Source organism: Mugil cephalus, chromosome 16 (genome assembly GCF_022458985.1).
Source record: "Mugil cephalus isolate CIBA_MC_2020 chromosome 16, CIBA_Mcephalus_1.1, whole genome shotgun sequence".
NCBI classification, from domain to species: domain Eukaryota; kingdom Metazoa; phylum Chordata; class Actinopteri; order Mugiliformes; family Mugilidae; genus Mugil; species Mugil cephalus.
The window spans coordinates 20627850-20653604 of record NC_061785.1 but is presented as its reverse complement, the minus strand read 5'-3'; the positions used below and the strand labels follow the sequence as shown (position 1 = coordinate 20653604).

Sequence of the window (25755 nt, the reverse complement as noted above, 5' to 3'; positions counted from 1 at the left end):
GTAGTGTGTTTCCGCATTAGTATTTCCGGCTGCTTCTCCATTTCTGCAATTTTTGAATTGATTTTGGATCAATCCAGATGGTACACATTGAGGGAAGGTTAACTGAGGACGTTCAGAGATACAAACATTTTTATGACTCTCTTTTTTGGAAAAAGTTTCAGTCACCACTGTTCAAAGTGAAGCAGGAAGTAGAAACAAATCTAAAATAAACCCAAGTGGCAAAAAAGACACAGTGCCACAGTGAGTGGTGTTTTATGACGAACTGTAAACATATTTATATCTGCTGTAAAGTCAAGCATTTTAACGTATAAATCAATGAGGAATTACTCACTTTTGGAGCTAGGCCCCAGTGGCCATTCGAGGCACTGCAGACTTTTGGCTCTCCCATGCTGCCTTAATTTTTAAGCCATAATTGTGCCATACAAGTCATAGTTAATACATAATTTCTGACAATCTAATGAAGTTAAGATTGACAGCTCTCAGCTAGAGTGGCGCTCTGTGTGAAACGGTGCGCTGTTGAGACAGCTTCTGTATCACTGAATGAAAGCTAACGTCTTCTGCTTCTATTTATCCCTTCACTGAAATATGTTGGATTCATGTTAATCAACCGCAGAACGACAGTGGACCCCTTGGGGATTGCAGACTCTGTGAAAAAGACCTATGCTTTATACTAAACTTAGTAGTCAACCTATGGAAATAATCGCACTAGTGGTTGTGCTAACTTTAATGTCTTCTCCACCACTGTTCGCCAAAATAAGGAATCACCCAAGATGGCATATGTTGATGCCAATAGCACAATGTCTCTGTTCTTTTTATTAATTCAGCCAGCACATTGGCACAGATGGATATTTCTATTGTAGTTAGTGTCTGTGTCATTTTAACATTTAAAATGATGCATGTAAAATTCACGCATCATTGCTGTGCCTACCTTTGCACCCAAAGCAGAGTCTGGCTTGTTATATTGTGACATTTTAGTTTGTTGACTGCTGGGGCACTACTACAGCACATCAATAAATCATGTTAAATAATTTGTCCCATTTGGAAGCAAGCTAACTAATACTAATGCAGAATGTTGTCATGACTGACCAGCGCTAACATTTTTTGAGCAGGGCTGCATGCTAACAGCAATTATTTCCCTAGCTATTGTAATTCATAATCCAGTCCTGCAAGTAGCTACTATTTTCACAAGCTGCAGCTGACCTTTTTGCTGTATGGCTTTGTGTGGAGCAAATGATTAAAACTGATTAAAAGCACGAGAAAACGACTGCCTTGAACGTTGTCTCATCCAAAACCTTTAATCGTGCCAATTTCCAAGAACTTACAAGACGCCTTACTATTCATTTCATCATGATTTCATGCAGTTTAAATCATGAAAGAGGGGAAGAGAACAGAGAAGAGGAAAGAGAATATGAGAAGAGAAACAAGAAGAGGACAGATATAAAAAATAGAAGATCTAACAGAGAACTTTGCCAAGATGAATGCTGAGATTGCTGTGGATCATCTGCAAAACTTTACATGCAAACTTTCTCATCAGCCCATTTATCATTCAAACAGACATGCCCTCGTGGTACAGGAGCCCCTTTTCCGAGGCTTTGGACTGTGATTCGCAGGCTTGAGATAAAACTAACCGCAGCCTTGGCGACGAGCAGAGCGCTGTCTCACAGGAACAGGTGGAGGCTGCTTCAACATGCTGTGACTCTGAGCGTTTATCTGAGGGGCTCAGAATCACTGAGGTGAAAAGTTTATCACACAAGACAATTCAGGCTCTGCCAACATGGAAACATGCACACGCACACACACCCACACAGAGTTGTATAATACTGTATGCATTTAATCCGTTCAATTATTTTCACACAGCGTGGTGTTATTCAAAGCATTTGTAAGAATTATTTGCCACAATGAAGATGAATAAGGTGTAATGCTGCTATCTTTTATCATGATTAAGACATTTAAACCGACATGCAAGGCCGAAAGTTATTGAAATATTGTATAAAGCATTTCTGTGTGAACTATATCATTGTTGGGTGAATACAAAAAAGCCAAGCATTGCTCCATCATGCTATGGAAAGGACTATATAAAATGATAAAATGACTACTTGTAATCTTGAAGCACCACACCACATCCAGGGTCAAGGTCATGGTGCAGGGTTATGCTTCTGCTATGGGGACTGAGGAATCACCGAAATAGGGACACTTCTCACTTTTTATAATCCCTTGGGGGTGTTAGGGCTGTAGCGTGCCCCATGCCTGTGGTGGTTCTTGGGGGCTGGGTCCCCTGACCCAACTCTGGGCTCTGGTGACGGTCTCAATTGTTGTGTATTGATGCGCTGAAGACACACAGTGATCATCACTGACAAGCCTTCTCTTTTATTAAAAGAAAGTACACTCTCCTTATATATGGTTTCTTTTCTCCAAGAATTCCACATTATAGACAAGGAGACTTACAAGGTATTCTTACAACCAACATCAGGTGGTCAATAGCCAGTAACTCCTTTAGACAATGAACACATTAGATGGACCTTGGAGGAGGACCATATACTACACAATCATATTTAGGGAATGCCAACATGCATGTGTGGTGCCAGCTGGGTAACATAAGAAGAATTGATGAGTTATGCCCAATAAGGGCTGGACTGCTCTTTCATTCTATCAATAGACTTACTGCGTCCATTGGACTCACCAATCTCTACAGAGATCTACACAGAAACCCCCTGAACCCCCTCAATCCTGAGTGAGGTGACTTTGAAAGCACAGGATCCCACACTCCACCAGTTCCTACCAGCACCACATGCCTCCCTTCCCCTGTCCATGCTTCCACATATTCTCTGTCCTTTGTTCTCCTCCTCTATTCACTGAGGTGTAGCACTGTCCTCCCTGCCACACAAGGTCGCTCAATAAAGATCAACAAACTAGCTCCCAGAGAGGACCGGTGATGGTCACACACAGGCACTGAAACAATAAAATATTCAGCTGAAAGAATAGAACTGCATCAAACTCATATAATGTTGACATTTAACTATCTGGACAAATGCAGACAAAAAATGACTACTTGTTGTTCATGCTTTGGAGACTAACTTCAGACATTCTTGGACTTGCTGATGTTCACATATGACTGTTGTTCGTCATATGACTTGGAACTTTGTGCCCAACTCCTGACCACGTTTACATGGACAATATTTGTTCAGCCTGATTTAATTCATTACTTATAGAGATGTAAACCATTTACACAGACACTAGCTTCAATGACCCACCAAGATATATGTGTTTACATGCCTCAAAACATTAACCAGAATATAACTTAGTACAAACCCTGATGTGTAGAAAGAAGATAGGACCAAGAAAGGAGTTGTCAACTATGCTAAAGAATAGATTATTAGATTCAACTTTATTTCATGTACAGGTACAGAGCAACGAAATGCAGTTTAGCATCTAACCAGAAGTGCAGTAAGCAGTAAGTGCATGTATAATAGTGTGGTATATAAGCAGTATAGTACAGGTTGGTTTTATTTTCATATGGACAATATTTGCAGATGAAACCTATGTACAGGTGAGGCTATATAAACGGGTGAGTGAGCAAAATACACACAGTGACTTATTAAGGCACTATGAACATATTATACAGATGGTTTTGTGAGTTTGATGTAAGTGGACTAAACAGGAACTATAATATATGTTACACTAGTGGCAGTGGGTAGATGATAAATTAGGCGATACAAAATGCATGTGCAGAACAATCTAGCAGTGTAGTGGTGATGAGGTAACTGTCCTTGGTCAGAGAGGGAATGAGGAGTTGAAGGGTGTGAGTAAATTGGTGCGTAGGGGAAAGAGTTTAGTATGGTCTAGCTCTGGGGAAAAAGCCACTCCTCTGTTTGCTGGTCCTTGGAAGACACGCCCAATGCTCATTTCACTGATGTGAATGGTGTCATGCATGCTTCTTCTCTCCTTCATGATGTCCATAATGAGCGCTTTGGTTTTGCTGTTATTAAGCCAGGTGCTGTACCTCCACCCTGTAGCCTGTCTCATCGTTTTTGCTGATGAGACCAACAACTGGGATGTCGTCTGTTTATCATGGACATTGCTGTTTTTCTGTACGTTGACCCCGGGGGCATGTTGAGCACCCTCTCTCAGGATCTTGTCAGTATCGAGACAAAGGATTAGCAAAAAAACAGGAGGGGTGTTTTTTGGGAGCACAGACACAGGGAATGAGCTGCACACCCACACTATGTCAAGATGCATTAAAAGAGGTGATTTACATATCAAACTAACAGGATGAAGCCACAGAGGTGCGCAGAGAATGAGGAGAAGCCACCTGAGAGGCACTGAAGACTCAGCGCAGGCCAACAATTATTTAACCTTGTCATCTTGTAAAAAAATCCTGTGTCCTCGTTCCTCCAGTAAAACCACACGCTGTATGAATTTTATTCGCCTCATTATATGCCAGCTATTTTGGTGTAATTGAAATGAGTAACACGGGCATCACTCTGATCTCGAGGTGTAGATTTGAAGATGTCTGTCTCACAACATTTTACGCATGAATTGCATCAACCGTTTTATTCCAGAATTTAGGACAATTAGAATAATATAAGCAGACACAATTTTTGTGCACGAGACGAAAAAATCCATTAACTTTCCTGTGACCTGTCACAGATTTGTGTTAATGATCTAATTTTTATAACAGCATGTAGAAACAATGGTATCTGTAGGCGAGGTAGTGATTCACACCCAGCACTTCTAATATTTCACTGCAGTTGCAGTACACAGATCTCTACTCTGCTTTCTGACAAACTTAGTCAGATCAGACCCATTTCTTCTTGAGATAAGATGAGTTGAATATTGATTGATATTGACTGTTTCCCCACATCAAGGACACAACCCAAAGTTGGACTGCATTCTCACCTGTACCGCCAGCTTTCTCTGACATCAACTTCTTATTTGGACTTTGATAAATACAGATGCATGTTTTTTTTTAAAAAAAAAAAAACATCCAATGCTCCCTAAAGAGTGGCCACAGGCCTTTAATCAAACAACATGCATTCAGCAACAACATGCATTGTCTGTGTTCTGTTTATACCTGTGGCAACAAAAAGATTAATGGATTTTTGTCTTTTTTCCCCTGAAAGCACTTTGGGCATGATGCTATTCTGAAAATGTCTGTCACCAAAGTTTGGAACATGTAACATTGTCTTGGGGAAACAAAACGGTAGCTGCATATTTCCAAAAATTGTCAAGAACCTGAGGGGTAGAAAATTGAAGGTACAAAAATACGGTTTACAGTTTGATGCTTGGGTGGGATACTAAAATATGGGTAGGAAAAAAAATCAGAATTTGTGTAACACACTGTTGAGCTAAAAGTAAGCAAGGTAGTAACACTGAGTCCCAGGAGGACTGCATGCTGCTGCTGCTCATTTCTCTGAGTCTACTACCCCTTGTGTGTCTCTGTGTGTTCAGAAGAAGAACATTTTCAAATGTGTAAAAGTTTAATGTATAGTAAGACCATAAGTTTTGTCTTCTAATAGCCATTTGGTGTCACCAAAACTGCATCCCACAAGCCTTGAACTCCACCATACTTCTGGATGTCCTATTCCATCAGTCCTCTGTTAATTAGACTAATGTGTCCTAACATCCTCCTCAGAGCAAATGCTGTTAATAGGTACTCACTACTAGTGAGCCTCAAGCCTTGCACATTCAGAGACGCTCCAAGTTCAGTGGTCATAATAGTTTGGGCATTGTCAAAAGTCACTGAACTCTTCACATCAACCCATTTATCCCAACCTATTTCCCATATATCCTTGGCAAGCACTGCTGTAGCATCATTTGCTTCATCAGTGGGTGACTATATTGCTTTGGCTTGCCTTGGTATCACTGATGGTGTCAAGGTTTCAGTAGAAGTCGAACCAGTTCTTGCATTTTAAATTCTTGCTTGTAAGTTGATGTTAAGCTTGAAAACATAAGGTATAATAATATAGTTAGATTAGGGTAAGATATGGTGAGATTTACAATATTAAAAAAAATCTTTATTTAAGCTAATTTGGAGGGAAAAAAGTACACTGATTTTATGAATTTAGCTGAACTAAATGTTCAGAAAATAAAACATTTTTTACAAAATCATAAACTTTTACCACATTTGCTTCATGTTAAGCATCATTCACAGCATTTTAAATAAGCATTATTTGCATACGAGTGCTTCGGGAAATTTGGGGTCAGTATAGCTAGCTGTGAACATTGACATAATATTACATTAAAATGTTACTATGTTAGCAAACTGGCTATTTACACAGCCACAAGACAGTGAGCAATATCAGCCATCAAGTTCGTCATCATGCTTTTAGCTATGTTTTGGTCTCCACCTGTTTAAACCACCAGGTTCGGCTAAGTTAAGCTTGTTAAATGCTCCTCTATGTGACTGCTAGCTTTGTTGGTTGTGCGTTGTTTGATAGACAGTCTACTCATTAGAGTTTTACATTTACTCACTGGGCCATGTTACGTTATGTTTGCAGATCCTTTCATGTCTCCCAAACAAGTACTGATTGCTGATAAACCCCAAGAACTTAGTTCAGACCTTTTGAAATCTTGAAAAACAACAATCCCAACTTCTTTTCTCCTTCATCTCCCTTTGTTTCACCCTTCTTTTGATAACCTTAAGCCCAAACAATGACAAGTCAACAAACAGCTTTTCCCTTTGTTTAGCCCCCCGTGGGTGTTTTCTTTGGTGCGATTTGATTATGCATAAGATTCTTTTATTCTCATTCTTTGATTTTCGTGTCTCACTTTTAAGTGTGGCTGTGTAGGAATGTTGGTAACGGCATTGAATGTGGCCTGCATGAAATAGGTATACGTAGGTAGTATGTATAGCTGATGTGAGCAAGACATGGAAGAGTTTATGTGTGTCTGTGAGAATGTTCATCATCTCAGTATGTCTTATTGAATAAAAATATATAGTATGTATAGTAGGCTAGTAACATTTAAAAGCTAATTCTGGTTTATTTGGTCTAAACTGTAAATATATTTCTATTTTCATGGCTATCGTAGTTCCTGGGTCATACTAACACTGAAAAAAATGAATTATTGCCTTAATCGGACTATAACAGGAGAACTTAGGTGCATGTCAACACGTTACTCCGATTAAAATCGGAGTTCTCATTATCCGATTGAGAAACCCAGATAATGTGAATGGAATCAGAGTTTTCATCGGATAATGCATGTGCGCATGCTTCACAACCACTGCACTGGTGTGTGAACAAAAACATCCAAGAAAGTCGATCGCAGAAGAAGAAGAGGAACGGAGGCGCTAGAAGAACTGTCTGAGGGATAGTTCAGATCTTACCTGCACCAGAAGTAGCGCTAACATTACGTACGAGATTAAAAAATGCACCATTATCCGTCTGGTTGTTGTTTGAAATGCTGGTCTGCCGCATGAACGACACTTGTTTATTATATCGCGTAATAGGTCAACCAGAATCGGGCTGTATCAACCTGGTATTATCCCGGTACATATCCTCCCAGTGTGGAGGAGGAGAACAGTTATTCGATTTTCTTGTGCTGCATGTAAACTGGGACAAGGACTATAGTCAGAAAGTCGAATTTTGAGCATAGCTCGATTAAGCTCTGCATGTAAACGCACTGACTCACCCACTCCATCTAAATCATTCGTTTTTAGTCTGACGAAAAAAAACTAAACGCTAAACTAAACGATTAGCCACCTGAAATGGCCACTTCAATAGATCTCCCACTGGGGATGCCAGACTAACCTAATCATTGGAATATTAATCTTCATATCATCTTCCTCTCCTTTACTAATTCCTCAACTCTTTCATAATGTGTGGTGAGGAAAATACACAGCATAAGGAAGACCATATGTTTCTGAGAGAGTGAAAAAATCTTTTTGTATTTTTTATTTGGCAGTTGTGTGATAGGATCGTTCCACAGAAGATAATTATGGTATTCTTCAAAGAAGTCATCAATGCCTTCTGTGAAAGAAAAATGCTTGCATGATTAAAACATAATGTTACCACATATTATATATGTACTGTATATTTATAAGATGTTAAATGATTTAAAATGGAAGAAAAAATACATACTTAAATACTGGGGTTTGGATGACACTGAAATTCAAAAGCCACCATAGTGGCTGTATATGACTGGATTTAAAATGCAGGACGATTTCAGCAACAGTCAGCACACCACATACATTTGAGTGCACAATATAAGCAGGACTGATGTTGGAGGAGTTAATGAAATGCGTAGAAGTGTAGAAAAGAGATGAGAAGAGGTCCTCAAGGTCCCACAGTAGCCTGGTGTCATATGCATAATGTAATGCTGTTTCCTAATAAAATCACCAAAGAAAAGCATGTATAATGTAAAATTTTTTTGGTCCTAGCATGGGACCCTGTGGAACTCCATGACTTACATATCTGGATGAAATATTGTTTGGAAGCTCTCTGAAAAGATGTAGCAGGACCCAAACAGAGATGAGTCAAACATGAGAGACACTTGTCCACCGATTCTGAAAAACAAGTTCCATCAAACAACATGAGCAAAAGCCTTTTTTTTTGGTTTGTTTGTTTTGTGTTGTTTTTGCTTTTTTACGCGATTTATTCGGACACATTGATAAAGCTTTCGTCGATGTGCTGCTTAGATGCGATAAATCCTCCGTTTTGTTAGAGTCAATCAGTTTGTGCAGTGACAACTGATTGTTTTCATGACTCAACATGTAAGTGGATTATTACCATGCTCTCTAGTGCCAAAGAACACACAGACCTCTGGGATAGCTTAAGCAGCTGTGGGATTCAGAGCTGCTATTTCCCTCAGATGATAAATTCCCCATACTCTCCATTACACATGCACTTTTCAGCTCAGCTGCTTGAAGTGTTTTCCTTTCACTAGTCCCGATTACGATCCAACACTATCACACTTTTGGTATTTAATTCCTTTGGCTTCTTTATGCTCAAATGTATTTTCGCAGGGATTTGGTATGGAAGATGTCAGATAAGATGTGAGATAAAGGCTTATTAAAATAGAAAATGGAAAATTTACATTCCAGCTGTGTACTTGGAATGCCAGACATCTAGCTGTATGTGACAGTCCAATTATGTGTCCAGTGTCCAGTGTTCTCTCCCTCCCTTCTCCATGTTCTTGCACTCAGGAAAAAAAGACACATTTCATTTTAAGGGGAAAAAAATACATACAACCGACGAGTGGATGATTGGTGGGAGAAGGTAGGCAAGTAGTTTATCGCATATAAGTAGGGACATTCCAATTGAGGAGGGACTGATTTTGACAACATGAGATGAGAAAGGGATGAGGTAATAGATCGAGAGCCCACATTCATGAGGGGATACACCAACTCAATAGGACACCAACTCAATAGCCAAAAAGATATAACAACAGAGGAGACAGGGTTAAGCATAATTTTGGAGATGTTATTACTTGAATTTTTAAAATGTCTTCATGCTGAGCTAAAATAACTGCCACAAATGAGAAGGTCCCAATCTTCTCATCCTAATCTCAATTAAATAGTATTGGAAGGCATTACTATCGGGGGCTGTATTTCTTGAAATGAAAAGTAATTTGAGACGAGATGACTCTGGAGTAAGCGGATATGTTTTCCTCGTAGCGCACTCAGGCTTCTTCGTATGGTCTTTGTTGGCCTCATTGTTGCAGTATTTAGTACTGCAGTACTTTGTGCAGTATATCCCCTGATTCCTTCTATTTAAAATTCAAAAGGCATGTTATAAATGTAATCAGCAAGACTTAAGTTAATTAATCTTCGCCTTCAGCACTCTGCCCCTGATGCCAATGCCCTCCATCATTATCCGGACCTCATCAAGATTAAGGTTGAAGTTTAATATGACTTTGAGGAGATGCTATAATCACATAATGTCTACCACTCTTTAAGAGATGACTTTGCCGACTGAATGCCTGCAGTGTTAACAGTTACTTTGTTTGTTTTATTACCATGTAACTAACAAACCCAAATGAACAAATCTGACAGTTCCACTTTCTGGGGCAGAAAGTCTGTGCGAAAGTTAAGATGAAACAGAATGTACAAGTTGAAGAATCCCCAGCAGTTCAGAGTTGTGTGGAGGCATGGTGTTCATTACAGTCGGAGCACAAGGACACGACTTCTTTTGTGTTGCGAATGTGAATGCATTTTCAGAGGCTGCCTCGCTGAGCTCGGTGTTTGAACCAGTACAAGTCATTCTCCACACGCCCACGGGGCCTCGGTGGCTTTAAAGCCTCCTATCCACTGTGGAATCCCGACAAATATATAGAAAAAGAACAGGCTAGAGTTAAATTTCAGAATTCATCCTGTAAAGTTAATTTAAATATGTGAAGCATTTGTAATTGTCAATGCACTCAGGAAAGAAGCATTGAGGACAATCTTGTCTCTGATGTTGTACAGAAAAATAAAATATGATTAGTATATATAGTAGTAGTACATGTAATAGTATTACATGTTTAGTATAAGAGGACTTAACAGGCTCCTGTTCCTATTAAACATGCTGTGTAGTGCTTCAGCGTCAAATAAGTTGTAAAATGTACCTTTTCTATTTAATACATAGTGTGATCCCATAGCTGTGTGTTACCGTGTGTGGGTCTTTCTAAATCAAGTGAGAGGGAGAGGAGTGGCAGTGAGTCTTAAGGCTCATTCCTATCAAGTTGAGTACAGTTTATATCTCTGTGGGTCAAACCTACCTACCTACTCATGTGGCCTATTCCAAGTCATTCATACTTGTGCGCTTGTCAGTCTGACTCACTCTGTGAAAACTCCACCCAAACACCAGCTGCTGCTGTGTCTTTTCTAACGAGTTGTACAAATGTTTGTAACCTCCTCAGTTAACCTTTCCTCGGTGTCTTCCACTGATTGCAAAACAATCAATCCGAAAATTGAGGAGATGAAGTAGCAGACGAAAATAGTAAAGTGGAAACACGCTACAACCAAGTGGACCAATCACAGTTCTTGCAGTCTGCATAACCTTGGTTATATTTCTGAGGTGGGTCTGCGTAGTGTCCTGTCTGACGCTGTAGCTATTGACACAAACCGTGCATTACATTCAGCACCTCCAATCAGCCTTGCTGCCACATTGTCCCATTGGTCATCTGAGGTATTGCAACAGAAAATTTTCCACCAAAGACCTTGCTCAAGAACAATGGAAGCAAACTAAGCTATAAATCTTTTTTGGCTTATCGGTACGGCAAGCAATTTTATTATAGTAATAGGTAAAATCCAAACCCTGGAAACTGTGCTGGTATAGTGGCCTAACCTCATCACTACAACATTATGTGATGCAATCAAAGTTTGATCTATTTGGGCCAATACCATTTGGAGGAACTTGAAAAGCCATATGATTGTTTTATTAGATCACAATCCACAAGATGTCAGCCAGGAGCTCTCAGTCACACATATTCTGAAAAGGATATTAATTCCCCTTGAGGCTGTGATTTAAAAAAAAGTGTGCGTGTGGCACTGTCGAAGAAGCTTTGGGAAAGAATATATGAATTTCAAACAAATGAGTGAGGCAGCGTCTTGGGACCTATGTCCAGTCCTACTTAAAAGCAGTAAATGCCACACAGCTCTAACAAGAGTCCCCATCCTTGGGTGGGCTTGAACCACCATCCTTTCAGTTAACAGTTGAACGTGCTGACCAACTACTCCACGGAGACCTTGATGGCAAATCTCTTGACAAGCAATTTAAACCACAAACAATCTATGGGAAAGGATGGCAATGGCTTGTAGTTAGCTAGACAACTAGCTAGTTGTATTATTCTGCAGTACAAACCGGTGGCAGCTGACAGGCAACATAAATATTGGACTCCAGAGCAATGGAAGAAGGTCATGTGGTCTGATGAGTCCAGATTTACTCTGTTCCAATGTGATGGGGCATCAGGGTAAGAAGAGGGGCAGATGAAGTGATGTACCCATCATGTCTAGTGTCTACTGTACCAGCCTGTGGGGGCAGTGCTATGATCTGGGGTTGCTGCAGTTGCTCAGGTCTAGGTTCAGCAACATTATGACCAAAGAATGAGGTTCGCTGACTACCTGAATGTACTGAATGACAAGGCTATTCCATTAATGGATGTTTTCTTCCCTGCTGTCATGGGCATCTTCCAAGCTGACAATGCCAGGACTCATGGGGCTCAAATTGTGGTTCAGGGAGCATGAGACATCATGTTTACACATGGATTGGCCACCAAAGATACCAGACCTGAACCCCAGTGAGAATCTTTGGCATTTGCTGGAGAAGGCTTTGCGCAGTGGTCAATGACTGCAACATTGGAAACATTGTGACACTGCAGAAGCTTGTTGAAACAATGCCACAGCAAATTTGTGCTGTAAGGTCCAATAAAATAAAAAAGTGTTCAACTTTTTTTTGACTAGGCAGTGTATTGTGGCTTCAGTTCTGTAACATTATTGAACTTGTGGTAGAGAAATGAATGGTGACCACCTTAACCTCATTCATAATGAGACCTTTTCTCCTAATTATGGATCGAGATACCAAAGTCGTACACTAAGTGAATCATAATTGTTCTCTGTGAATGTCATGCACCACTAGTGTAGCACTAGATCTAGCCACTCTGCCTGCACTAGTGTCATAAGAAACATCCTCCATTGTGTGCTTGTCAGTAGTGTTATCCTGAGTTGTTAGTTTTTGGACTGGATTGACTTATAAAGTAGAAATTACAATGATGGTTAGACAAGAAGCAGCAACAAACTATGCACAAGCAGACAGCACAAAGATAAATAAAAAGGTAAACCGGTGATCAGGTGATGTGGATGTAACATCACTTTTAGTTTTCCTCAGTAACATTTTGGTGTAATTAAAGGAAATTAGGTGTTTGTTTTTGCTTACCACAACCAAATGTTAGAAAAAGTCTTCATTTCAGCAATTCAGTGCCAGTGAAAAAAGGGCAACGGTTTCCTGACTGACATTTACCCAGCAATGAGGTGTCATGTCAAGTAGTAACAAAATTCATTAACTCATTGTCAAACCTCCCAGAGCATCTTCAAAAGCCAGACAAGAAGTGCATACCTCAGGTCATGATGGAATACTGCGTATTGCGTGCCACATGCCCTCCAAGCCAGGATGGAGAAAATCGAAAATGTCTCTTGACTCTATTGTCTGATTCAAGATGAGATGTCATGTGTCACCGAAGATGCATCTCAACTAAGAAAGGCATCTTCAAAAAAGCCAAACTGCAGTAGTAGAATGAAGAAATGTAGCGTGTAATTGACTGCTCAAATGTGCTGTTGCCTTTCTCATCTGAAGACTAGCAGCATGCTGGTGGTCCTCCGGGACAGCCTCTGCTGCAGCAGCTGAAGCACTGTGTCAGAACCGATTTCAGCTCAGCTCCGTCACAGTACTCCTCAAGTTACATGGAGCAATACATTCTGTATCTTGACCAACCATGATTCCAGTTAGTCAAATTCATTTACAGTTCATAGAATGTACACACTAACATGATGTGACAATACTATGTTACACATTACATGACAAATTAACATAGTGCGCTGTGTATTGTGCCATTAATGAGCTATAAATCAAATAAGTTTAATTTACGAAAAAAAAGTTCACTATCTATTTAATATGAATTTGTCATTTATTATTCACTCTCATGTGTGGCACTTAAAGTTCATGAATTGTCCCCTATCTTTATTAGGGAGATGCTAGCTGTCTTTGTCTTTAATGTTCTGTACTGGGACGTAAAACTATGTTTTATAAGCATGGTCTGTATATAAAGATGGATGTCATGGCTCCTCCGCAGAAGTGACGTCAAATTATTTTGAAAGCAATCACAGTACAGCTTAAGGATTTTGTCTGATTGTGGTTTCTGTCATCAGCACTGCTGGTTGTTTGATGCTATAAAAAGAACTAATTCGTTTTTATCAATTGAATTAACTGCTGGTGGCTCAGAGCAGAGAAGTGAGCAGAACTTGTACACACAAGGTTGATAATACCACAAGAGGGTGGCTGTTATGTAGCGTCTTGTAGTAAATACGGTAAAGATGAGCTGGTAGTTTAGGGGTTTGAGGCCGTGCTCAAGGGCATTGTACCACAGCTCCCCATAAAACTTCGTCCCTGGGTGGGCTCGAACCACCATCCTTTCAGTTAACAGCCGAACGCGCTGACCGATTGCGCCACAGAGACTTATCTGCCTGTGAGAAAACAAGCTAGTGGTTTTATCCAGCAGCATAGAACTATCAGTGGCCTAATGAATTGGTTACAAAATGGCAGCACCAATTTCTGAGATATTTCGGCTTCACTTTTGTAAAAAGTGAAGCATGAAATCCAGCATGGTAAGCCAGTGTTTGCAGTAACACAATTCATTAATAAAGTTTAATGGGGGAATTATGGTCTGGAGTTGTTCTCAGTGGAATTCGTCATGTCTAATCAAGATTTACTTGGCCAATCAAATAACAATAATGTATTGTTAAAGATATTGACTAATGCTGTGATAAGAATAGAGTCAAGTTCCACCTTAATTTGGCTAATTACCTTCAGTAATATGTTGTTACATTGACACTTTGCCAGATTCTTAGGTATCTTACTTTATGTTAATGCTAGATGTAGGGTAGGTCACTCAAATCTGAGTTCAGCAACAAACTGCTCCATGAATGTGAATGTATGATTTTTTTACATAAATCATTAAACATAGAAATTAGCCACTTGCATTGGTCATTGCATTGGCCATATAATGCAGACTGAGAGTGAATAATTAACAGTAGTCATATTAACTGAACATATAGCATTTTGTTTACTGTGTTTCTTAATTCTGTTATTAGGACACTAATCACATATATGAATGTTTTTCCTGATTCAGGATATTTGTTGCATGTTTGATATGTGGTTAATAAGACAAACAATTGTCACATTTAGTCTATATAATACGCAGCGTTAGTCAGCATTCAAGCTATGTTTGTATCAGGCTGACAATAAAACACACAGCACTATAATCATTTGATTTTGTGACCAAAAACCTTCCTGAACGGGTTGTTACAAGATACTCCTCTAAACCATACTGCCGGAGGTTTCCAAAGACAGGCAAAATAAGTCGTCCACCTCCCTTAAGCTTCCCTCAAAAAGCGAATCCTCCCCAGACAACTACAGAAGCTTCTGATGCATACCAAATGTGGATAAACCAGCAGCTTGTTGAGCTTTCCCATCCTATCCTCAGCTCTCTGTGACATTTGGACGCTCATTAGGATTCCTGGGCAGTGAGAGTTGAGACAGTATACGCCTAAGGTCTTCTGGGTCGAATTGAGACCAAACAAAGCACCTGGTCTGGCCTCTAACCTGCTGCCTTTGATTTATTTATGAAGTTATAATTCGGTATGTATGACTGCAACCGAGCTGGCACAATGACTTATTAATATACACATGTTCTTAAGGCCAGCCAAACCCTAATCCCCTTAACCGCGATGGAAGTCTTTCCAAAGAGGAAGTGACAGCAACCTAATCCATAAAGCTCCTGTACGCTGTGGCTTTAAAAGCGAGTTTACACATGCAATTAATATGGCAGAGCAGCCTTGCAGATCAGGTCAATTTCACTCTCTGTAACAAATTGGGCGGAACAATCTCTTCCACACTGTATCTGTCAACTTGATTGTTTTAAAAGCATATTTTCTAGAAGCATGCGGGGTTTAATAGTGGTGCTATGACTGCAAATCTAAAAAAGGCACACTGAGCACAACAGTAACTGAATAAGATATATGTTTGAGAAGATAATCAGTTCTGTGCATTGATAAATTTAAGTCAAAGGCGTCATCTGTGACTCAGTCCTTCTAATTATTCACTTGCTCTTCCAGTAGAAGAGCGCCTCTTGTTACGTGGTGAATTATCCTACAAACAGTTGCAAGCACTCTATCAAACGATCCCTCATTAAATCTGTTTGCCTGGTGTGTGACTCTAAGGAGGCTGATTTGTTGCTGAGAGTGACACAGACGCCTCGCTGTAGCCAGTAAACATGACCCCTCCATCTGCGGGTGGATTAATGATGTTGCCTTGGACACTTGTTTGATGGCATGTCTCAGAAAAGCTAAATTAAACCTGACTGCAAAACTCTGGGCTGAAACCGGCATCACAGTGGAGACCCAGAATGGAGAGGGCAGCATGATGAAACTGGTCTAAAAATGTCATTAAAATCATAACAGAGCAAATTGGCAGGGGGTAGTTGGGTTTACACCACTTTAAGCTGCAGTCATTAACTTATTTTAGCCATTTATTTTAGCCACTTGTTGAGAGCTGTAGAGGTCCCAATTATACTTCTTTTGAATCAGTCCCATATAATAGTAATTCAAACCCAGTCAGTTCATAGCTTTCTTTTAAAATGTGTCCTCTGTGAGCCATCGTTTGGGAATATTGGATCAGCTGCTGTCTCTAATAAGTACTCCAAATAATGCAAATAATGCTGTATTTTGTGTGTACAGCATGATTTGTTGAAACGATGCATATTTTGGAACAAGCTGTAAAGTCTTACTCACTGAGACCGACATGTTATTAGATTGTTAACCTATTAGTGTAATTATCATATTTGAAAGTTTTCAGAAAACAAGAATTATTTTTATTTTTTTTTTTTAGCAAGCACACTGGTATTTTTATTGATATTGTAACAGTAACTATCCCATTACACACAGAGGTATTCTATTTCTCTGTACCAGTTGAAACATATCCTGTAATGGATTCCAAATGTCATGTGATTGGACTCATATTTGGATGAAGTGTGTGTTTAGTATTGAGTCTCTCTGTTCCTGATTAGAACACAGTCAACATGGCTTCGAAGTGACTGGCCGGCTATTTACATTTAGTTTTAATTGGCCATGTTTCATATTTGAATGAAACTTGAGATTATCGCATGGGAACCCCTTTGCACAAAAAGCTTACCATCCACATCACATTTCTGACCTTTAAGGAAATTTCCTCTCTCAGGGTCATGAATACCAAGTGGAGTTTTCTCATGCTACATTTAAAGTCACATTTTCATACTTGAAAAACAGGAATGTGGCAGTATTACAAAATGAAAGGTGCATTTAATGTAGTAATGTAGTAACCCAGACCCGGTTCTTGTTCAGTGGTGTCAGATCAGTTTTAAAGGTTTTAAAGTTAACGTTTTAAATTTGTTGTTGTTCCTCCTACATTATAATTTTGACATAGCTGGTGTCAGTGGATCAGTCATACATGAATTAACCACAACATTATGACCATCTTGGGATAATTCAACAAATTTTGTTCTGCTGGGAAACGTTGGGACCAGGCTTTCGTGTGGATGTTATTTAGACAAGTATCACCCACCTAGACCAGAGCAGACACCCCCACCACATAGCAATGACACTCCTCAATGAATAATGATATGCTTGATCATGTATGGTCATGGTTAGAGCATGGTTAGACCCAGATAACACGCTGTCACTAAGAATATAACCATTTTCCTATTGTGGTGTATATATAATCTAGTAGATCTTCAGCTCCTCAGATGCTGAAGACTCTTGTGTCTGTTCTTGCAACCAACAACAAAACACTTGCCGTGGTTTGCGCTTGGCTGAGACATTAGCATTTAGCAGAAGTGGTTCTACATGACTACACAAGCATTGGGGTTAGGCATCCGATTCAGCATACATCAGAAGAAGCAGAAATGTGCAAATGTTTGGCTTTTTGACAACTGCTGGTTATGTGCTTTCAACGTGGAAAATGGATATAAATGTAAAAATAAAGCTTCATCAAAACATTTAATCTTTGAGCATATGCCATAATATTGGTGTCTGTGCTAGCTTGACTGATTTCCCAACTCATATAGCGTCACAAGAAATCGATATTATTTGCTCCGCTATCCAGCAGTTAGCTAAAAAAATGTGTTGTTGTCCTTGTATTTTTTGAACAAATGGTAGCTGGGTGCAAGGTATGATTTCACCAGCCTCATTTATCACACAGCTCAAGAGGAAGCACACGTATGCCACATAACCAAAAAGCACATTTATATGTCTGCACACATGATCATTCATTTGTGGTGTTCATAGCCACCTAGCAAATGTAATTTCAGTGTTGCTTTTGCTGTAGTTTGTTTTCCATCTCCTCCACAAAGAGAAGTTCGCCTGTTTAGATGCTAAACACACTCCACAATGTTCATTTATTGTCACTGGGCAGTTAGCTCACAGAAGATTAGTCGCATTTTATTGGAAAGCCGTTAAAGCAATTGAGTTTATCCATAGAGCAAACCTCTTTCAAAATAGTGACGGCAGTGTCTTTAAATTTCAGGACTCAAAACAAAAACAATGAGCTGAAAGGTCAAAAAATATTGAGAGGAGCTAGTCAGTAATAATTCTGCATAAGTTAACCACTTCACATTTCACATGGTCGCTTTTTCACAGGTCTCTTCAAAATGTTAATGAGTTCATTTGTGTCATTCTGATGTTAGGTGAAGATGTTGACAGAAGCTATGTCGTATTACAAGTTCTTCCATAGTTAATGGAAATAAATTGGATTACATGTCTTTATTTATCAGCTCAGTGAATTATGTTGCTGAGCCGATAACAGATTACACCCTGACAGAAATTCTCCGGAAACTTTACCCACCGGGGGCGAGCTGCCTGTCAGCGCTAATGTCATCAGAAATACATGTCGAGCCTCAGCTCCCAGAAGCTTTCCTAACTGAACCATTTTTTAATCAAAAAAAAAAGTCTTTTTTACATTCTGGTATTCCAGCTCTCTCAGAGTCTTTTTACTTTTTAATCCATATTTTTTTGGAGGTTTTCATTATTAAATTACTTGCAAAACAGCTCAGGCCCCCTGCTAAGAGGGGATGTCCGTCTCACTGAGCAACCTAAATCACGCTTTCAGTATGGTTGCATGTAATCGCTGTGTCTCTCTGCCTTTTTAGTCTATTTTTTGAAAGCTTTAAAAAGAATAGCAGCTGTTTCGCACAAAAAAATGTCTTCATACGCAGTTGATATGTGCCAGGTGGATTTTCATTTCAGGCGACAAGTAAGAGCAGTTTATCTGTGGGTGACAGCTTGCGGCAGCCTTTAAGTACCTGGATTTCAGTGCAATCAATCAGAGAAGATTATTCCATTTAGTTGCCATGGGGGGAAATCTGGTGAACAATCGTTTTTTTAAAAAAAAAATAAAATAAAAAAAAACAATCCACCACTACTCATATGCTGGAGAAACAGTGCAGAGTTAGCAGAATGGAAAAGGCGGCAGCGTGGTCTTTTTTGCACACGTGTCATTTCTCATGAAAAACATGAAACCTGTCATCGCTGCTGTCTGGTTCCAAATTATAGCCACTTTTACAAAGATATATCAATTACCAGACTTACAGGGCAATGCACAATCCAGATGCACGGACCACTTATTGTGCAGCCCTCATTCCTAATGGATTATAATATCTGCAGAGTGTGGTGTCAGTAAATTAGACCCAGGATCTAAACTTCATCATGAGAACGGACATAGAAAATCAAGAGCCATTCTTACACTTTCATTTGCATGTTTCCTTAACCGGTCTTAGCTGAGCAGTGTGATAAATAATATGCGTTCAAGCCTGGTAATTGAAGGATTTATTTAAAGGGGCTCTGCCTCTTTTATAAATAACACGCAGTTTATGAGTCATGGGAAGTGGGTGAGAAATAAATGTTTTGAGTGGGAAATTCTAATTTGAAACACCTTAAATATCAGAGGCAACTGTAAAATCCAAAACACTAAAAAGCCGATTAGATTTAATAATTGTGAAGTTTAACTGAATCAGTTAGAGAGATTAATTTGGCCTCTAATGAAATTACTCAAGGGATTATTGTTAATTTACCAGGATGAGGTGGAGAACTCCTGAATTTGATCAAGTTTATTTTAAATAATATAATCAGTTAAAATCTGCCTGGACCTCTATTCAGCATAACTGGCATATTATTTCTACATAAATCTGTAAAGTTTAAGAAACATCTTTGGTTACTTTACAAGGTTTTTGGGGGGATATATAAAGATATACCAAACACCCAGAACCCAAAGTCAAAGCTTCACTAACTTTTTTTAATCAAGAAATGATAAATAAAACCTAAACACAGGAAGAGTGGTAAATCGTTACACTTGAGAGGTATTGTTTTCATGTATTGACTCCATCATCAGGTCAGAGTGAGACCTGAAAAAAACTTTTAATCCTGCATAATCCCCACTGTAATTTGGATTGTAAGATTTACAAGGATGAACCTTGTTATTGAAGCTGTTCCAAAAAATTCTGACCCGCAGTCCTACTAAGTATGACGCAACACAAACGTAGCAAAACAGATGCTATATTTAATCCTGGTTGAACTGTGAGGCCTATGGAATGCACTATGCTCACCAGCCCTTTAAAGAAGGTGTCAGGCTGTGTTTTCTTTTGTGTCTCTGGACACACTGGTTAGGAGGTTTTGTTCACTTTCAGTGACCCTGAAACTTCACAGTCTGGAGGAAAGAAGCGACGAGCAAAAAAAGTTTGGTCCAGCAGCAAAGACTGATGGACAAGAGGCCTTATATGCTGCATCTTCTTCCCGTCATAACGTGCCATTTGGCATTGCTGGAAAATAACAGGGACGAGCTATAGTATTTGAGACAGGACTACAAGTAAATACTCCCGTTCCAATGTTATCATCAAAAGCTTTCAGATGGTTTGGAGTGATAGGAATAAATCAGTGCCAAGAGATGGAGGCAACTTTTACGGTCTATAAATGGTGTCACCTTAGTCATTACTGTGAAGGATCTATGTCTACAGCTAAGGTGCCTTAAGCGAGCACCTATCCCCCAAACTGCTCTCTGGTGGCAGGGTACACACTGCTGTGAGAACGAATGGGCTGGTGAAATGTGGGGTGCTTAAAAGGGAAAAGAAAAATAAAAAAATAGACAATACACTCTTAGCACAGTGAAGCTACTGTACGGTATGTCTGTAGTACCTACCCAGGGAGTTTACGATGCAACTATTCTATAATTTTGATCAAATATTGCAGACCTGGGCATCTTACGGCCCGCGGGCCACATACGGCCCTTTGGGCATTCCTATCTGGCCCACGGTATGTCAGTCATAAGCACAAATGAACAAGTATTTATACTATGCATGCAATACGACTGTGTTGCTTTTATTTTGAGCCATGATGTATTATTTACATCATGGCACTGTTAGTTCGTTAATTCTTCAAAAGGTAAGCTTGAAACAGCTTCTTGCCATCTATTAACCCTCAAAAGCCTGAACGGATCGCTGGCATCGGTCAAAGCGGCCAATAATGAATTACTGTAAGTCATAGTGGTTTGCACTATTGATGATATTCATTGTGACTGAACACTGGTTAGTTGTGCTTTTGCCTGGAAGACCTTCGTGACATCTCAAGAGTATAACTAACTTTGTTTTTACCAACAAATTCCTCCAAACAACTCTCTCTCACTGGGGCTCTGGGATCGTTGCTCTTCAACCTGCAGCCACAGCAGCGGTGCGTCATCATTACCGTAATGGCAGCGTCTTTTCTAGAAAGCGCAACTTGAATATTCTCCATCGGGGAGTTATGGTAATTCAAATACAGCAAGCTTCTCTTTGTGGGCAGACGAACATTCAGGTCTTAAAGGGTTAAACATTTATTGAGCTATATTAAGATACAGAAAATAATTCATGTAGCTACATGGTCCCTCCTTGGTCCACTGACGTTAGGAGGACAAAGTTTCCCACATTCCAATGCGTTATATCCAGAACTACAGATCGATTGTGTTTCATTTTCCTCTTGAACCTACACCAAAACTCACAAATTTAAATAAATATTTACAGAATATTCTTACGTTTCTGATTACCAATAGCAGATTATCAACATCTATAATTTACTCAATGGGAGCAAATTAATATTGAGCAGAATTACGTTCAAGTTATCATTTGGTTTGGTCCTCCAACACACTTCAGATTTTTCATGTGGCCCCCTGTAGAAATTAATTGCCCAGCCCTGAACTATTGCAACTATTACTGTTTCTGTTTTGAAGGTTTCTTGCTTGGTGTTTTGCTTTTTGCTTTACTTCCTGTGTTTTCCCTTTTTCCACCTATGTCTTGTTAGTCTTTGTGTATATATAATCCTGTTTTTCTTTTTATCCTTGGTCAAGTCACCTGTTTGAATTTCCCTCTTGTTTCGTGTTCCTTTATGTTTTCTGGTGTTTCCCAATTTATATTTTGCTTTTCGTTACCTCAACTTACTTGCTCCAGTCCTCGTGTGCTTGTCATGCATTTGGATCCTTGCTCCTTGCTACACATCATAACAAAAGCTTTTAAATGGGTTATGCACCACACTCGAATAAAAGTACTGTTTCACCAGAGCAAAGCAGTAGCCTACAGTGCGCAACATGAAGACGAAACACATTCTCTAAAAGCAAAAGAACAACAACAACAACAAAAAAAATCTGTGATGAAGTATTTAGAATGATTTGGAACTGGGTCAGAATGAACAAACCTTACAGTTAATAAAGTAAAACCATAGGGAGAGGGTGGGGAAACTGACTGCCTCCCTCCACGGGGCATGGATCAAGAGCTGGGATGACATTAGCATTCCACCCTGACACTGAGGCTTTACTGGACATCTAAGCCAGGGGCAATTGATTTTTGCTGCCATTCTCTTATTTCATCCGTACGTGCTGAAATACGCAGCTCTGTGTGTTTACCCATCTACTAAGTATAAGCGCTTGATGGGCCTGGTTGAGCCCTAGGAACATAGGAGCACAAATCTAACCGCGGAGGTGATTGGAAATGGAAATGCACGTCGTACAGCATGACATTAAAGTGAGTGACAATGCCACGCTGATTTTTCATTCGTTGCCATCGCTGTCTCATTTTTTTTCCATTACCACGAGCGCGCTGCCCTAATTTTCAGGTGGAGGGGTGGAGGAGTGGGTGGATTTGTGCCTCTCGCTATGGCGAGCTGAGAGAAGCTGGGCAAATAGGAGCATCAAAGCAATCTGCCGCTGGGCGCCACAAGCACAGGCTCATTATAGGGGGCCTTGGCTGAGGAGTAGCCAGGAAGACATGCCAAGTTAGACTCCCGTTGTGACAGACAGTGCTCTTTAGCTATTAATCAACAGGCTGAGAAATTGAAAGGACAGCGAGTCGCTAATGGAACAATTTGTCTCACTGTGAGGGATTGAATTTTCCTGCACCGTGGCTTGTGGCATCATCTCATCCACCGCCTCCAGTCATTCTCTGTCAAGCTCTTGTTTTTGTGCGTTTCCTATGAAGGACAGATGACATCAATGTCGTACAGTAAGATGTAGTGCTTATTAAAGGCGGGGAGCGCGTTTTATTGCACCACCAATAAATTACCAGCATCTCTGCTCCATCTTTATAGTGTTCCACAAGAAAACTATATCATCATCACCGCGAATGATAAATGAGTGCTCTTTAACTCTCCACCCATATGAATCCCATATGTCAGAAATCACTGGCTTTTCATTTTCAAATAAAGAACAAAAAAACCTATAGTATAGATTGCAGCTCGGATGTTGGTGCGTGGAAGAGAAGCAATAATGTCCTCTGTGTGAGAGGAATAAATGGAGTGATATAAACCTCTTAGGCTATGCCAAACCCACCACTGGCTCCATCATTACAATCTCATGCTGTGCAAGAGCAAGCATTCATTCAACCCAGCGAGCTTTATTTTGAACTCAATGGGGAGGCAAACTTTCCCTAAAAGGTAGCATGTTTCCTTTCATGTTATTTGAGGTGTTCAGGGATCACTGTTGCAAAAGAAGAAAATTTGAAGTAAGTGAGTAAGTGGTATGAGGTAAATGCATTGGGAGAGACTCCTGATCCAGTCATGCCTGTTGTGTGCGTTTATTCTCTGCTTCAATGCCGAACAGCTCTGGTGATGAGATGTATAAGAGGCTGAGACGAACAGTACGGTTAAAAAGAAAATGTTCAGCTGCTGGAAAGTAAATTATATCCACTCAGTCACTTAATATACGATTACTTGATCTATTTCCATAACTTTATACCCCAATGATATGTTTCACTGTTCTTTCAAAACACGCCAGAGCAAAAGACCTTTGTATGTCGGCTAAAGCTGTGGACTCGCTACGTGTTTTTTTGCCAAATTTTGATCATGATTCAGTCTACCTATATGCCTCTGGCACAGGTTTCTAAGCACGCGAAATATGCAAACCATATGTCAAGCAGTCTTTTAAAGGAAGAGACGACACAACCTCCTGTGCTTTCCCTACTAGCTTGCATTGGAGTAGCAGTAGGCCACGTGTCCCTAGACCAGCCCAGTGCTGTGATGTGGCAATTCTTTCAAATGCATTGAAGTAGGAGTCAACTTCAGATTCCCAAAAACTTGGCACTAAATCAATATTCTTGCTTACATCAAACCCCTCTTTGTGTAGGATTGGCTATGGTGGTGCAGGATTAGTAATTGCACTGTCTGCGCAGAAGAGACTCTCCTAGCTTCTACCTCAGACTGCTGTAGCTTTACTTCTTCCTCGGCCTCTGTCTCTATCCTGTGAATCTGTAGTTTAAGGTCATAATCTGCTTTACGTTCCTTTTCATGTGCCACAAAGTGAAGGCAGGCCTAGCAAACTATAACACTAGCATCCACACCTACCAGTCAACCGTGGCGAGAAAGGCTCAAAATGGTGCAAAGTGGTGGGAGGATGAGCACACCATGCCGAGACATAGGTGTAGCCAAGATGGCGTCTTCCTCCTGACTATGTACAAGGGAAGGAGCACTTGGTTCCTTAGAGAAAACATCAAAGAAAACTTAAGCCACTGGATCAGCTAAGGTATCAGCAACTTCAAAGACTTTTAACTCATTAAGCTTTTTCTTCACGCTTTTCTTGATTTCCTTTTTCACCTCATACTTTTTTATTTAGGAATATTAAAGTGTGCTGCAATACACAACAGATCCTCCTTATGACATGCATCAGTCTTCTCAAGAGTCGGACTGTAAATAAAGTCTTCCAAACTGAAAGTCTACTATTACTACTGCCACCGCAACCTCACTGACTCATCAATTTTGATTGTCCTTTCCCTAGCTCAGGGAAAAATATTGGAGAAACTCAGGAGAATTTTCAGGAAACAGCATTACAGTTTATTTTAAACCCGGTAATACACTTGGTATTGGCTTAAACTGCTCCACTCCAAAGACAAAACACCCAGGCAAAACAGAGTAATGTAGTGTATGCTGTTCACATGTCCCAGCACAGGAGAACCAGCTCATTAGGGAATGACTCAGTGGTCCACCTCCACCTGAAGGACAAAGGACACTCCTTTGAAGAGGTCAAAGTTTTGCCAGTGAAGACAGATGGTTTGAGAGAGGAGTAACGGAAGCCATCTATGCCAGGTTGGAAAAACCTTCTCTAAACAGAGGAGAGCCTGAGATATTATCAATTGCCATTAATTTACAATACGGTCTTAACTTCTGTCCCCAAGAAGTTTCAACCCCATTCACACCATGAGACTGTAGCCTCTGTCAGTGACAGTTAGAGCACTATTCATGGAGAAAGAGGACAGAGACAAACAGTTCTTCTCAACGTCAGGTAAGTATCTGGCCGTTAATGGAAATTAGTTAAGTTTTTGTTTACAGAAACAAGTCAATCAAGAAACCCACAGAGTTTACTATTTAAACCTCAAACTTCCCACCAGTCCTTCAGAAACGAAGAAGCTTGGATGAGTGGCGAAGCCTTTTCTCCAAACGCTACAAGTCCACTTTTTAGCGCTTTTTGGATATACCATGACCTATATGACCGAGAACCTTCACAGACATGACTGACAGTAACTTATGCC

General features: G+C 40.0%; 1 non-coding gene across 1 annotated transcript; it reads right to left on the bottom strand.

Moving 5' to 3' along the window:
• Positions 1-14073: 14073 nt before the first annotated feature.
• Positions 14074-14147, bottom strand: trnan-guu. The gene has a single exon. It is a non-coding gene; the product is annotated as a tRNA-Asn (tRNA).
• Between the last annotated feature and the right edge of the window lie 11608 nt (positions 14148-25755).